Genomic DNA, 16,080 nt, shown 5'->3' with positions numbered 1-16,080 from the left:
CTGTAAGATCTAGTGGTACAAGGCCTAATTCTGTAAGGTCCAGTGGTACAAGGCCTAATTCTGTAAGATCTGGTGGTACAAGGCCTAATTTTGTAAGATCTAGTGGTACAAGGCCTAGTTCTGTAAGATCTAGTGGCACAAGGCCTAGTTCTGCAAGATCTAGTGGCACAAGGCCTAATTCTGCAAGATCTTTTGGTACAAGGCCTTATTCTGAAAGATCTAGTGGTACAAGGCCTTATTCTGAAAGATCTAGTGGTACAAGGCCTAATTCTGTAAGATCTAGTGGTACAAGGCCTAATTCTGTAAGATCTAGTGGTACAAGGCCTAATTCTGTAAGATCTAGAGGTACAAGGCCTAATTCTGTAAGATCCAGTGGTACAAGGCCTAATTCTGTAAGATCTAGCGGTACAATGCCTATTTCTGTAAGATCTAGTGGTACAAGGCCTAAATCTGTAAGATCTAGTGGTACAAGGCCTAATTCTGTAAGATCTAGTGGCACAAGGCCTAATTCTGCAAGATCTAGTGGTACAAAGCCTAATTCTGCAAGATCTAGTGGTACAAGGCCCGATTCTGCAAGATGTGGTGGTACAAGGCCTAATTCTGTAAGATCGAATGGTACAAGGCCTAATTCTGTAAGATCTAGAGGTACAAGGCCTAATTCTGTAAGATCGAGTGGTAGAAGGCCTAATTCTGTAAGATCGAGTGGTACAAGGCCTAGTTCTGTAAGGTTTAGTGGTACAAGGTCTAATTCTGTAAGATCGAGTGGTACAAGGTCTAATTCTGTAAGATCGAGTGGTACAAGGCCTAATTCTGTAAGATCCAATGGTACAAGGTCTAATTCTGTAAGATCTAGAGGTACAAGGCCTAATTCTGTAAGATCTAGAGGTACAAGGCCTAATTCTGTAGGATCCAGTGGTACAAGGGCTAATTCTATAAGATCTAGTGGTACAAGGCCTAATTCTGTAAGATCCAGTGGTACAAGGCCTAATTCTGTAGGATCTAGTGGTACAAGGCCTAATTCTGTAAGATCGAGTGGTACTAGGCCTAATTCTGTAAGAGCGAGTGGTACAAGGCCTAATTCTAAAAGATCTAGTGGTACAAGGCCTAATTCTGTAGGATCTAGTGGTACAAGGCCTAATTCTGTAAGATCTAGTGGTACAAGGCCTAATTCTGTAAGATCTAGTGGTACAAGGGCTAAGTCTGCAAGATCTAGTGATACAAGGGCTAATTCTGTAAGATCGAGTGGTACAAGGCCAAATTCTATAAGATCTAGTGGTACAAGGCCTAATTCTGTAAGATCTAGTGGTACAAGGCCTAATTCTATAAGATCCAGTGGTACAAGGCCTAATTCTGTAAGATCTAGTGGTACAAGGCCTAATTCTGTAAGATCGAGTGGTACAAGGCCTAGTTCTGTAAGGTTTAGTGGTACAAGGCCTAATTCTGTAAGATCGAGTGGTACAAGGCCTAATTCTGTAAGATCGAGTGGTACAAGGCCTAATTCTATAAGATCTAGTGGTACAAGGCTTAATTCTGTAAGATCCAATGGTACAAGGCCTAATTCTATAAGATCGAGTGGTACAAGGCCTAATTCTGTAAGATCTAGTGCTACAAGGCCTAATTCTGTAAGATCTAGAGCTACAAGGCCTAATTCTGTAAGATCGAGTGGTACAAGGCCTAATTCTGTAAGATCGAGTGGTACAAGGCCTAATTCTATAAGATATAGTGGTATAAGGCCTAATTCTGTAAGATCCAATGTTATAAGGCCTAATTCTGTAAGATCTAGCGGTACAAGGCCTATTTCTGTAAGATCTAGTGGTACAAGGCCTAATTCTGTAAGATATAGTGGTATAAGGCCTAATTCTGTAAGATCCAATGGTATAAGGCCTAATTCTGTAAGATCTAGCGGTACAAGGCCTAATTCTGTAAGATCGAGTGGTACAAGGTCTAATTCTATAAGATATAGTGGTATAAGGCCTAATTCTGTAAGATCCAATGGTATAAGGCCTAATTCTGTAAGATCTAGCGGTACAAGGCCTATTTCTGTAAGATCTAGTGGTACAAGGCCTAATTCTATAAGATCGAGTGGTACAAGGCCTAATTCTGTAAGATCTAGTGCTACAAGGCCTAATTCTGTAAGATCTAGAGCTACAAGGCCTAATTCTGTAGGATCTAGTGGTACAAGGCCTAATTCTGTAAGATCTAGTGGTACAAGGCCTAATTCTGTAAGATCTAGTGGTACAAGGCCTAATTCTGTAAGATCTAGTGGTACAAGGCCTAATTCTGTAAGATCTAGAGGTACAAGGCCTAATTCTGTAAGATCTAGTGGTACAAGGCCTAATTCTATAAGATCTAGTGGTACAAGGCCTAATTCTGTAAGATCGAGTGGTACAAGGCCTAATTCTGTAAGATCGAGTGGTACAAGGCCTAATTCTGTAAGATCGAGTGGTACAAGGAATAATTCTGTAAGATCGAGCGGTACAAGGCCTAATTCTGTAAGATCTAGTGATACAATGCCTAATTCTGTGAGATCTAGTGGTACAAGACCTAATTCTGTAAGATATAGTGCTACAAGGCCTAATTCTGTAAGATCTAGTGGTACAAGGCCTAATTCTGTAAGATCTAGTGGTACAAGGCCTAGTTCTGTAAGATCTAGTGGTACAAGGCCTAATTCTGTAAGATCTAGTGGTACAAGGCCTAATTCTGTAAGGTCCAGTGGTACAAGGCCTAATTCTGTAAGATCTAGTGGTACAAGGCCTAATTTTGTAAGATCTAGTGGTACAAGGCCTAGTTCTGTAAGATCTAGTGGCACAAGGCCTAATTCTGCAAGATCTTTTGGTACAAGGCCTTATTCTGAAAGATCTAGTGGTACAAGGCCTTATTCTGAAAGATCTAGTGGTACAAGGCCTAATTCTGTAAGATCTAGTGGTACAAGGCCTAATTCTGTAAGATCGAGTGGCACAAGGCCTAATTCTGCAATATCTAGTGGTACAAGGCCTAATTCTGTAAGATCGAGTGGTACAAGGCCTAATTCTGTAAGATCGAGTGGTAGAAGGCCTAATTCTGTAAGATCGAGTGGTACAAGGCCTAATTCTGTAAGATCTAGTTGTATAAGGCCCAATACTGTAACATCTAGTGGTACAAGGCCTAATTCTGTAAGATCCAGTGGTACAAGGCCTAATTCTGTAAGATCTAGCGGTACAAGGCCTAATTCTGTAAGATCTAGTGGTACAAGGCCTAATTCTGTAAGATCTAGTGGTACAAGGCCTAATTCTGTAAGATCTAGTGGCACAAGGCCTAATTCTGCAAGATCTAGTGGTACAAGGCCTAATTCTGCAAGATCTAGTGGTACAAGGCCCGATTCTGCAAGATGTGGTGGTACAAGGCCTAATTCTGTAAGATCCAATGGTACAAGGCCTAATTCTGTAAGATCTAGAGGTACAAGGCCTAATTCTGTAAGATCTAGTGGTACAAGGCCTAATTCTGTAAGATCTAGTGGTACAAGGCCTAATTCTGTAAGATCTAGAGGTACAAGGCCTAATTCTGTAAGATCTAGAGGTACAAGGCCTAATTCTGTAAGATCTAGTGGTACAAGTCCTAATTCTGTAAGATCTAGTGGCACAAGGCCTAATTCTGTAAGATCTAGTGGCACAAGGCCTAATTCTGCAAGATCTAGTGGTACAGGGCCTAATTCTGCAAGATCTAGTGGTACAAGGCCCGATTCTGCAAGATGTGGTGGTACAAGGCCTTATTCTGTAAGATCCAATGGTACAATGCCTAATTCTGTAAGATCTAGAGGTACAAGGCCTAATTCTGTAAGATCTAGAGGTACAAGGCCTAATTCTGTAGGATCTAGTGGTACAAGGCCTAATTCTATAAGATCTAGTGGTACAAGGCCTATTTCTGTAAGATCTAGTGGTACAAGGCCTAATTCTGTAGCATCTAGTGGTACAAGGCCTAATTCTGTAAGATCGAGTGGTACAAGGCCTAATTCTGTAAGATCGAGTGGTACAAGGCCTAATTCTATAAGATCTAGTGGTACAAGGCCTAATTCTGTAGGATCTAGTGGTACAAGGCCTAATTCTGTAGGATCTAGTGGTACAAGGCCTAATTCTATAAGATCTAGTGGTAAAAGGGTTAATTCAGCAAGATCTTGTGATACAAGGGCTAATTCTGTAAGATCGAGTGGTACAAGGCCAAATTCTATAAGATCTAGTGGTACAAGGCCAAATTCTATAAGATCGAGTGGTACAAGGCCAAATTATATAAGATCCAGTGGTACAAGGCCTAATTCTGTAAGATCCAGTGGTACAAGGCCTAATTCTGTAAGATCCAGTGGTACAAGGCCTAATTCTGTAAGATCTAGTGGTACAAGGCCTAATTCTGTAAGATCTAGTGGTACAACGCCTAATTCCGTAAGATCCAGTGGTACAAGGCCTAATTCTGTAAGATCCAGTGGTAGAAGGCCTATTTCTGTAAGATCTAGTGGTACAAGGCCTAATTCTGTAAGATCTAGTGGTACAAGGGCTAATTCTGTAAGATCGAGAGGTACAAGGGCTAATTCTGTAAGATCGAGTGGTACAAGGCCTAGTTCTATAAGATCTAGTGGTACAAGGCCTAATTCTGTAAGATCCAGTGGTGCAAGGCCTAATTCTATAAGATCTAGTGGCACAAGGCCTAATTCTATAAGATCTAGTGGTACAAGGCCTAATTCTGTAAGATCTAGTGGTACAAGGCCTAATTCTGTAAGATCCAATGGTACAAGGCCTATTTCTGTAAGATCTAGTGGTACAAGGCCTAATTCTATAAGATCTAGTGGTACAAGGCCTAATTCTGTAAGATCTAGTGGTACAAGGCATAAATCTTTAAGATCTAGTGGTACAAGGCCTAATTCTGTAAGGTCTAGTGGTACAAGGCCTAATTCTGTAAGATCTAGTGGTATAAGGCCTAATTTTGCAAGATCTAGTGGTACAAGGCCTAATTTTGTAAGATCTAGTGGCACAAGGCCTAATTCTGCAAGATCTAGTGGCACAAGGCCTAATTCTGCAATATCTAGTGGTACAAGGCCTTATTCTGCAAGATCTAGTGGTACAAGGCCTAATTCTGTAAGATCTAGTGGTACAAGGCCTAATTCTGTAAGATCGAGTGGTACAAGGCCTAATTCTGTAAGATCGAGTGGTAGAAGGCCTAATTCTGTAAGATCGAGTGGTACAAGCCCTAGTTCTGTAAGGTTTAGTGGTACAAGGCCTAATTCTGTAAGATCTAGTGGTACAAGACCGAATTCTGTAAGATCGAGTGGTACAAGGCCTAATTCTGTAAGATCGAGTGGTACAAGGCCTAATTCTGTAAGATCTAGTGGTACAAGGCCTAATTCTGTAAGATCCAGTGGTACAAGGCCTAATTCTGTAAGATCTAGTGGTACAAGGCCTAATTCTGTAAGATCTAGTGGTACAAGGCCTAATTCTGTAAGATCTATTGGTACAAGGCCTAATTCTGTAAGATCTAGTGGTACAAGGCCTAATTCTGTAAGATCTAGTGGTACAAGGCCTAATTCTGTAAGATCTAGTGGTACAAGGCCTAATTCTGTAAGATCTAGTGGCACAAGGCCTAATTCTGCAAGATCTAGTGGTACAAGGCCTAATTCTGCAAGATCTAGTGGTACAAGGCGTAATTCTGCAAGATCCAGTGGTACAAGGCCCGATTCTGCAAGATGTGGTGGTACAAGGCCTAATTCTGTAAGATCCAATGATACAAGGCCTAATTCTGTAAGATCTAGAGGTACAAGGCCTAATTCTGTAAGATCTAGAGGTACAAGGCCTAATTCTGTAAGATCTAGTGGTACAAGGCCTAACTCTGTAAGATCTAGTGGTACAAGGCCTAATTCTGTAAGATCTAGTGGCACAAGGCTTAATTCTGCAAGATCTAGTGGTACAAGGCCTAATTCTGCAAGATCCAGTGGTGCAAGGCCCGATTCTGCAAGATGTGGTGGTACAAGGCCTAATTCTGTAAGATCCAATGATACAAGGCCTAATTCTGTAAGATCTAGAGGTACAAGGCCTAATTCTGTAAGATCTAGTGGTACAAGGCCTAATTCTGTAAGATCTAGAGGTACAAGGCCTATTTCTGTAAGATCTAGAGGTACAAGGCCTAATTCTGTAAGATCTAGTGGTACAAGGCCTAATTCTGTAAGATCTAGTGGTACAAGGCCCGATTCTGCAAGATGTGGTGGTACAAGGCCTAATTCTGTAAGATCGAATGGTACAAGGCCTAATTCTGTAAGATCTAGAGGTACAAGGCCTAATTCTGTAAGATCGAGTGGTAGAAGGCCTAATTCTGTAAGATCGAGTGGTACAAGGCCTAGTTCTGTAAGGTTTAGTGGTACAAGGTCTAATTCTGTAAGATCGAGTGGTACAAGGTCTAATTCTGTAAGATCGAGTGGTACAAGGCCTAATTCTGTAAGATCCAATGGTACAAGGTCTAATTCTGTAAGATCTAGAGGTACAAGGCCAAATTCTGTAAGATCTAGAGGTACAAGGCCTAATTCTGTAGGATCTAGTGGTACAAGGCCTAATTCTATAAGATCTAGTGGTACAAGGCCTAATTCTGTAAGATCCAGTGGTACAAGGCCTAATTCTGTAGGATCTAGTGGTACAAGGCCTAATTCTGTAAGATCGAGTGGTACTAGGCCTAATTCTGTAAGAGCGAGTGGTACAAGGCCTAATTCTATAAGATCTAGTGGTACAAGGCCTAATTCTGTAGGATCTAGTGGTACAAGGCCTAATTCTGTAAGATCTAGTGGTACAAGGCCTAATTCTGTAAGATCTAGTGGTACAAGGGCTAATTCTGCAAGATCTAGTGATACAAGGGCTAATTCTGTAAGATCGAGTGGTACAAGGCCTAATTCTATAAGATATAGTGGTATAAGGCCTAATTCTGTAAGATCCAATGGTATAAGGCCTAATTCTGTAAGATCTAGCGGTACAAGGCCTAATTCTGTAAGATCGAGTGGTACAAGGCCTAATTCTATAAGATATAGTGGTATAAGGCCTAATTCTGTAAGATCCAATGGTATAAGGCCTAATTCTGTAAGATCTAGCGGTACAAGGCCTATTTCTGTAAGATCTAGTGGTACAAGGCCTAATTCTATAAGATCGAGTGGTACAAGGCCTAATTCTGTAAGATCTAGTGCTACAAGGCCTAATTCTGTAAGATCTAGAGCTACAAGGCCTAATTCTGTAAGATCGAGTGGTACAAGGCCTAATTCTGTAAGATCGAGTGGTACAAGGCCTAATTCTATAAGATATAGTGGTATAAGGCCTAATTCTGTAAGATCCAATGGTATAAGGCCTAACTCTGTAAGATCTAGCGGTACAAGGCCTATTTCTGTAAGATCTAGTGGTACAAGGCCTAATTCTGTAAGATCTAGTGGTACAAGGCCTAATTCTGTAAGATCTAGTGGTACAAGGCCTAATTCTGCCAGATCTAGTGGTACAAGGCCCGATTCTGCAAGATGTGGTGGTATAAGGCCTAATTCTGTAAGATCCAATGGTACAAGGCCTAATTCTGTAAGATCTAGAGGTACAAGGCCTAATTCTGTAAGATCTAGTGGTGCAAGGCCTAATTCTGTAAGATCTAGTGGTACAAGGCCTAATTCTGTAAGATCTAGTGGCACAAGGCCTAATTCTGCAAGATCTAGTGGTACAAGGCCTAATTCTGCAAGATCTAGTGGTACAAGGCCCGATTCTGCAAGATGTGGTGGTAAAAGGCCTAATTCTGTAAGATCCAATGGTACAAGGCCTAATTCTGTAACATCTAGAGGTACAAGGCCTAATTCTGTAAGATCTAGTGGTACAAGGCCTAATTCTGTAGGATCTAGTGGTACAAGGCCTAATTCTGTAAGATCTAGTGGTACAAGGCCTAATTCTGTAAGATCTAGTGGTACAAGGCCTAATTCTGTAAGATCTAGAGGTACAAGGCCTAATTCTGTAAGATCTAGTGGTACAAGGCCTAATTCTATAAGATCTAGTGGTACAAGGCCTAATTCTGTAAGATCGAGTGGTACAAGGCCTAATTCTGTAAGATCGAGTGGTACAAGGCCTAATTCTGTAAGATCGAGTGGTACAAGGCCTAATTCTGTAAGATCGAGTGGTACAAGGAATAATTCTGTAAGATCGAGTGGTACAAGGAATAATTCTGTAAGATCGAGCGGTACAAGGCCTAATTCTGTAAGATCTAGTGATACAATGCCTAATTCTGTGAGATCTAGTGGTACAAGTCCTAATTCTGTAAGATATAGTGCTACAAGGCCTAATTCTGTAAGATCTAGTGGTACAAGGCCTAATTCTGTAAGATCTAGTGGTACAAGGCCTAGTTCTGTAAGATCTAGTGGTACAAGGCCTAATTCTGTAAGATCTAGTGGTACAAGGCCTAATTCTGTAAGGTCCAGTGGTACAAGGCCTAATTCTGTAAGATCTGGTGGTACAAGGCCTAATTTTGTAAGATCTAGTGGTACAAGGCCTAGTTCTGTAAGATCTAGTGGCACAAGGCCTAGTTCTGCAAGATCTAGTGGCACAAGGCCTAATTCTGCAAGATCTTTTGGTACAAGGCCTTATTCTGAAAGATCTAGTGGTACAAGGCCTAATTCTGTAAGATCTAGTGGTACAAGGCCTAATTCTGTAAGATCTAGAGGTACAAGGCCTAATTCTGTAAGATCTAGTGGTACAAGGCCTAATTCTATAAGATCTAGTGGTACAAGGCCTAATTCTGTAAGATCGAGTGGTACAAGGCCTAATTCTGTAAGATCGAGTGGTACAAGGCCTAATTCTGTAAGATCGAGTGGTACAAGGCCTAATTCTGTAAGATCGAGTGGTACAAGGAATAATTCTGTAAGATCGAGTGGTACAAGGAATAATTCTGTAAGATCGAGCGGTACAAGGCCTAATTCTGTAAGATCTAGTGATACAATGCCTAATTCTGTGAGATCTAGTGGTACAAGTCCTAATTCTGTAAGATATAGTGCTACAAGGCCTAATTCTGTAAGATCCAGTGGTACAAGGCCTAATTCTGTAAGATCTAGTGGTACAAGGCCTAGTTCTGTAAGATCTAGTGGTACAAGGCCTAATTCTGTAAGATCTAGTGGTACAAGGCCTAATTCTGTAAGGTCCAGTGGTACAAGGCCTAATTCTGTAAGATCTGGTGGTACAAGGCCTAATTTTGTAAGATCTAGTGGTACAAGGCCTAGTTCTGTAAGATCTAGTGGCACAAGGCCTAGTTCTGCAAGATCTAGTGGCACAAGGCCTAATTCTGCAAGATCTTTTGGTACAAGGCCTTATTCTGAAAGATCTAGTGGTACAAGGCCTTATTCTGAAAGATCTAGTGGTACAAGGCCTAATTCTGTAAGATCTAGTGGTACAAGGCCTAATTCTGTAAGATCGAGTGGTACAAGGCCTAATTCTGCAATATCTAGTGGTACAAGGCCTAATTCTGTAAGATCGAGTGGTACAAGGCCTAATTCTGTAAGATCGAGTGGTAGAAGGCCTAATTCTGTAAGATCGAGTGGTACAAGGCCTAATTCTGTAAGATCTAGTTGTATAAGGCCCAATACTGTAACATCTAGTGGTACAAGGCCTAATTCTGTAAGATCCAGTGGTACAAGGCCTAATTCTGTAAGATCTAGCGGTACAAGGCCTAATTCTGTAAGATCTAGTGGTACAAGGCCTAATTCTGTAAGATCTAGTGGTACAAGGCCTAATTCTGTAAGATCTAGTGGCACAAGGCCTAATTCTGCAAGATCTAGTGGTACAAGGCCTAATTCTGCAAGATCTAGAGGTACAAGGCCCGATTCTGCAAGATGTGGTGGTACAAGGCCTAATTCTGTAAGATCCAATGGTACAAGGCCTAATTCTGTAAGATCTAGAGGTACAAGGCCTAATTCTGTAAGATCTAGTGGTACAAGGCCTAATTTTGTAAGATCTAGTGGTACAAGGCCTAATTCTGTAAGATCTAGAGGTACAAGGCCTAATTCTGTAAGATCTAGAGGTACAAGGCCTAATTCTGTAAGATCTAGTGGTACAAGTCCTAATTCTGTAAGATCTAGTGGCACAAGGCCTAATTCTGTAAGATCTAGTGGCACAAGGCCTAATTCTCCAAGATCTAGTGGTACAGGGCCTAATTCTGCAAGATCTAGTGGTACAAGGCCCGATTCTGCAAGATGTGGTGGTACAAGGCCTTATTCTGTAAGATCCAATGGTACAATGCCTAATTCTGTAAGATCTAGAGGTACAAGGCCTAATTCTGTAAGATCTAGAGGTACAAGGCCTAATTCTGTAGGATCTAGTGATACAAGGCCTAATTCTATAAGATCTAGTGGTACAAGGCCTATTTCTGTAAGATCTAGTGGTACAAGGCCTAATTCTGTAGCATCTAGTGGTACAAGGCCTAATTCTGTAAGATCGAGTGGTACAAGGCCTAATTCTGTAAGATCGAGTGGTACAAGGCCTAATTCTATAAGATCTAGTGGTACAAGGCCTAATTCTGTAGGATCTAGTGGTACAAGGCCTAATTCTGTAGGATCTAGTGGTACAAGGCCTAATTCTATAAGATCTAGTGGTAAAAGGGTTAATTCAGCAAGATCTTGTGATACAAGGGCTAATTCTGTAAGATCGAGTGGTACAAGGCCAAATTCTATAAGATCTAGTGGTACAAGGCCTAATTCTATAAGATCGAGTGGTACAAGGCCAAATTATATAAGATCCAGTGGTACAAGGCCTAATTCTGTAAGATCCAGTGGTACAAGGCCTAATTCTGTAAGATCCAGTGGTACAAGGCCTAATTCTGTAAGATCTAGTGGTACAAGGCCTAATTCTGTAAGATCTAGTGGTACAAGGCCTAATTCTGCAAGATCCAGTGGTACAAGGCCCGATTCTGCAAGATGTGGTGGTACAAGGCCTAATTCTGTAAGATCCAATGATACAAGGCCTAATTCTGTAAGATCTAGAGGTACAAGGCCTAATTCTGTAAGATCTAGTGGTACAAGGCCTAATTCTGTAAGATCTAGAGGTACAAGGCCTATTCCTGTAAGATCTAGAGGTACAAGGCCTAATTCTGTAAGATCTAGTGGTACAAGGCCTAATTCTGTAAGATCTAGTGGTACAAGGCCTAATTCTGTAAGATCTAGTGGCACAAGGCCTAATTCTGCAAGATCTAGTGGTACAGGGCCTAATTCTGCAACATCTAGTGGTACAAGGCCCGATTCTGCAAGATGTGGTGGTACAAGGCCTTATTCTGTAAGATCCAATGGTACAAGGCCTAATTCTGTAAGATCTAGAGGTACAAGGCCTAATTCTGTAAGATCTAGAGGTACAAGGCCTAATTCTGTAGGATCTAGTGGTACAAGGCCTAATTCTATAAGATCTCGTGATACAAGGCCTATGTAACGGGTCTGTGAGGCGGAACCTCTGAGCAACTACACAAGGGGGCGGTCCTTGTAAGGAAGCGGGTGGCTCCCAGGGAAGACGGGCAGGTAATCACGGCAAGTGACAGGGACGGTCTCTGGGTAGAAGGGCAGGTAGTCACGGCAAGTGACAGGGACAGTCTCTGGGTAGAAGGGCAGGTAGTCACGGCAAGTGACAGGGACAGTCTCTGGGTAGAAGGACGGGTACTCACGGCAAGTGACAGGGACAGTCTCTGGACAGGCAGGTGGTCACGGCTAGTGACGGCAGAGCCTCCAGGTAGGCTAGCAGGCAGGTAGCAGGTGAGCGCTCCTAGGTGAGCAGGCGAGAGTCTCTGGAAAGGCAGGTGGTCATGGCAAGTGACGGCGGAGCCTCCAGGTAGGCTAGCAGGCAGGTAGCAGATGAGCGCTCCCAGGTGAGCAGACAAGAGTCTCTGGACAGGCAGATGGCCACGGCAAGCGACGGCGGAGCCTCCAGGCAGGCTAGCAGGCAGGTAGCAGATGAGCTCTCCCAGGTGAGCGGGCAGGCTGGTCCATAGACAGACTGACAGGTGTCGGAAGGCAGACCGTCGGACCGCAGGCTTGCAAGCAGGTAAACGGATATCTGGCAGGTATCAAGCAGGAATCTGGCAGGTGACTGGCAGGAATCTGGCAGGTAACAGGCAGGAATCTGGCAGGTGACTGGCAGGTAACAGGCAGGAATCTGGCAGGTGACTGGCAGGTAACTGGAAACGGGACCTGAGGGCTGAAGCAGAGTGAAGGCTTTGCAACAACATTGCTCGGGCACCTCCATTTTGGAGGAGGTGCCTTATATATGGTGAAGTCCTCCGGCCATTGGCCGGGGACTCCTTAGGACGACGCGGGCGGCCCCTTTAAGAGAGGGGGAGCGCGCGCGCGCCCTAAGCACCGTGGCCGGGAAGCAGCGCGCTCTGCCAGCAGAGCGGGAGAAAGACGCCGGGCACAGAGCGGAGATGTGAGGGGAACAGCGTCCCTGCCTAGCAGGAGGCAGGGACGCCGACGCTACAGTACCCCCCCCTTTAGGCCCCCCCTTTTTTAGGCCAGAGAGAAATTTATCAAGGATGAGAGGGGCACGGATGTTCTCCCGGGGCTCCCACGTTCTCTCCTCAGGACCAAACCCCTTCCAATCTACCAGAAAAAAGGTTTTTCCTCTTACCCTTTTGGTGGCCAGAATGTGTTCTACCTCAAACTCGTTCTCAGCGGAAACCGGAGCAGGAGGCGTACCTGTAGACTTGGAAAAAGAGTTAAGTACCACGGGTTTGAGGAGAGATACATGGAAGGAGTTAGGGATCCGTAAGTTGGCCGGGAGTTTTAATTTATAGGCCACCGGGTTGATCTGTTTGATAACTTCCAGTGGGCCGATGAACCGAGGCCCTAACTTGTAGGAGGGAATCTTGAGCCGGACATATTTGGACGAGAGCCAGACTTTATCTCCAGGACGGAATTGCGGAGGATCCAGGCGTTTCTTGTCAGCGTGTTTTTTCATCCGCTCGGACGACTGAAGGAGTGCGGATCGGGTACTCTCCCAAATGGAGGAGAATTCGCAAACGAGAGATTCCGCAGCCGGATTGTCCACCGAGGTGGAGACGGGAAATGGGATCCGAGGATGCTGACCGAAGACTACAAAAAACGGGGATTTGGAGGAAGATTCGCTCTCGTGATTATTGTAAGAGAACTCAGCCCATGGTAGGAGATCCACCCAGTCCGAATGGTGGGCATTAACGAAGTGCCGGAGGTAACTGGTCAGGTTCTGATTGATCCGCTCCACTTGACCATTGGACTGTGGATGGTAAGCGGAGAAGTCCAGAGTGATGTCAAGCAACTTACATGTGGCTCTCCAGAAGCGTGAGGTGAACTGAACCCCACGATCTGACACGATGTGGAGGGGCAGGCCATGGAGACGGAAGATGTGGCGGATAAAGTCTTTAGCCAGTTCGGGTGCAGACGGGAGTCCCGGCAGGGGAATGAAGTGCGCCATCTTGGAGAAGCGATCAGCGACTACCCAAATGACCGTACAACCGGCAGAGACAGGAAGATCCGTTATAAAGTCCATAGCAATATGCTGCCACGGGGCAGCAGGTACTGGAAGAGGAAGAAGGCGACCGGCTGGCAGGTGTCTCGGAACTTTGTTGCGGGCGCAGGACACACAGGCAGAAACAAAGTCTATTACATCCTTGTGCAGGGTAGGCCACCAGTAATGCCGGGTAATGAGCTGGAGGGTCTTTTTCTGACCGGTGTGGCCAGCTAGCTTAGACGAGTGACCCCAGTGTAGGACCTTTTTTCGATCAGGTACAGTTACAAACGTCTTACCGGGAGGGAGACGATTTAGATTCACGGGAGCCACTTGCATTACTCTGGCGGGATCAATGATGTGCTTAGGTTCCTCCTCTAGATCAGATACCAGGAAGGATCGGGACAAGGCGTCAGCTTTGATGGTTTTGTCTGCCGGGCGAAAATGAAGAACAAAATCAAAGCGGGCAAAAAACAAGGACCACAGGGCTTGGCGCGGGTTAAGTCTCTGGGCGCTCTGAAGGTAAGCCAAGTTCTTGTGGTCCGTGTAAATTATTACCGGGTGAAGAGCACCCTCGAGCAGGTAACGCCACTCCTCCAGTGCCAGCTTAATGACTAACAATTCACGGTCTCCAATAGAATAGTTGCGCTCAGAAGAGGAGAAGAGTTTGGAGAAAAAAACGCAGGTTACCATTCTTCCGGAAGATGACTTTTGGGTAAGTACCGCCCCGGCTCCGGAGGAGGAAGCGTCAACTTCTAGGAAGAATTGTTTGTTGCCGTCCAGACGATGCAGCACCGGGGCGGAGGAGAAGGCCTGTTTTAAGGAAAGAAAGGCCTCCTCAGCTTCGGGCGGCCATCTTCTGGGATTAGTACCCTTACGGGTGAGCGCAGAGATAGGGGCAGTCCGGGAAGAGAAGTGCGGTATGAAGAGGCGGTAATAGTTGGCGAAGCCCAGGAACCGCTGAATAGCCTTCAACCCCTCTGGTCGGGGCCACTTCTGGATGGCAGACAGTTTCTCCGGATCCATTTGTAGGCCGGTCTGAGAGATTATGTAGCCCAGAAATGGAAGAGAGGTCTGCTCAAAGATGCGCTTCTCATATTTAGCGTAGAGGTGGTTCTGCCTGAGCCTGAGCAGGACCTGACGAACATCCCTCCGGTGAGTAGGAAGGTCCGGAGAGAAGACCAAGATGTCGTCCAGGTACACCACCACGCAGGAGTAGAGAAGGTCACGGAAGATGTCATTGACCAACTCTTGAAAGACGGCAGGAGCGTTACAGAGACCGAAGGGCATTACAAGGTACTCATAGTGGCCGTCCCGGGTGTTGAATGCCGTCTTCCACTCATCCCCCTGACGGATATGGACCAGGTTATACGCCCCACGGAGATCCAGTTTGGTGAAGATTCTAGCCCCCCTCAGGCGGTCAAATAATTCAGGAATGAGCGGGAGGGGGTATTTATTCTTCACTGTAATCTGGTTAAGGCCTCTATAATCTATACATGGACGGAGTGAGCCGTCCTTCTTTTTGACGAAGAAGAAGTCTGCTCCGGCCGGGGAGGTAGATTTCCGGATAAATCCCCGGGCCAGATTCTCCTCAATATATTCTGACATGGACCGGGTCTCCGCTGCGGACAAAGGGTAGATACGCCCACGGGGAGGAGTAGAGCCGGGTATCAGGTCGATTGGACAATCGTATGGTCTATGAGGGGGTAATGTCTCTGCTTCTTTTTTATTGAAGACATCCGCATAAGACCAATAGGGAATCGGTAGACCGGGTAGACTGACTGGGGTAGGAGAAGGACGAGCAGGATGAACGGGAACTAGACAAGTCCTATGGCAGTCCTGTTCCCAGCGAAGGACTTCTCCGGTCTGCCAGTCAAGCACGGGTGCATGTTTCTGGAGCCAAGGTAGGCCTAACAAGAGTGCGTGAGAGAGTCCAGGCAGAACATGAAAGGAGATACTCTCAGAATGCAGCATTCCCACCTGCAGAGTTATGGATTCGGTGATGAGTTGGATGGGATGTGGTAAGAGGCCCCCATCCACGGCGGCGACAGATAAAGGTACGGCCAGAGGTTTGGTGGGAATGCGGTATTTCTCTACCAGAGACTGAGAAATGAGATTTCCAGCAGCTCCTGAGTCAAGTTGAGCCAGTTCGAAATAGCGGTTCTCTCCGCAGGTGATAGAGACTGACAGCATCAGAGATGGAGAGGGTTTACTTATGTCTAGGGCGACCTCTCTGAGCGATCCTAGACACAGGCGTTTCCCGACCTCTCTGGGCAGGAACGGATCCGGTGCTCCTTACTGCCACAGTAGAAGCAGCTCCCCTCGGCACGGCGTAAGTCTTGACGGATTTTGACCATCTTGGTCTGGTCAACCTGCATAGGCTCAGGTGAGTGTGCCTGGGGAGTAACGGAGGGAGTGACGGGTTTCTGGAAGGTGGGGGCTAGACGTGGAAACCTCCTCTCACGGGTGACCTCTTTGGCGCGCTCCTGGAATCGGATGTCAATCCGGGTGGCAAGTGTTATTAAGTCATCGAGAGTGGTAGGAATGTCCCGACCGGCGAGTTCATCTTTAATACGGCCGGACAGACCCTCCCAGAAGACAGACA

The sequence above is a fragment of the Phyllobates terribilis genome, unplaced genomic scaffold (assembly GCF_046119375.1).
Source record: "Phyllobates terribilis strain yellow unplaced genomic scaffold, ASM4611937v1 Scaffold_6__1_contigs__length_29720123, whole genome shotgun sequence".
In the NCBI taxonomy this organism is placed as follows: Eukaryota; Metazoa; Chordata; class Amphibia; order Anura; family Dendrobatidae; genus Phyllobates; species Phyllobates terribilis.
This window is presented reverse-complemented; position numbering follows the sequence as displayed.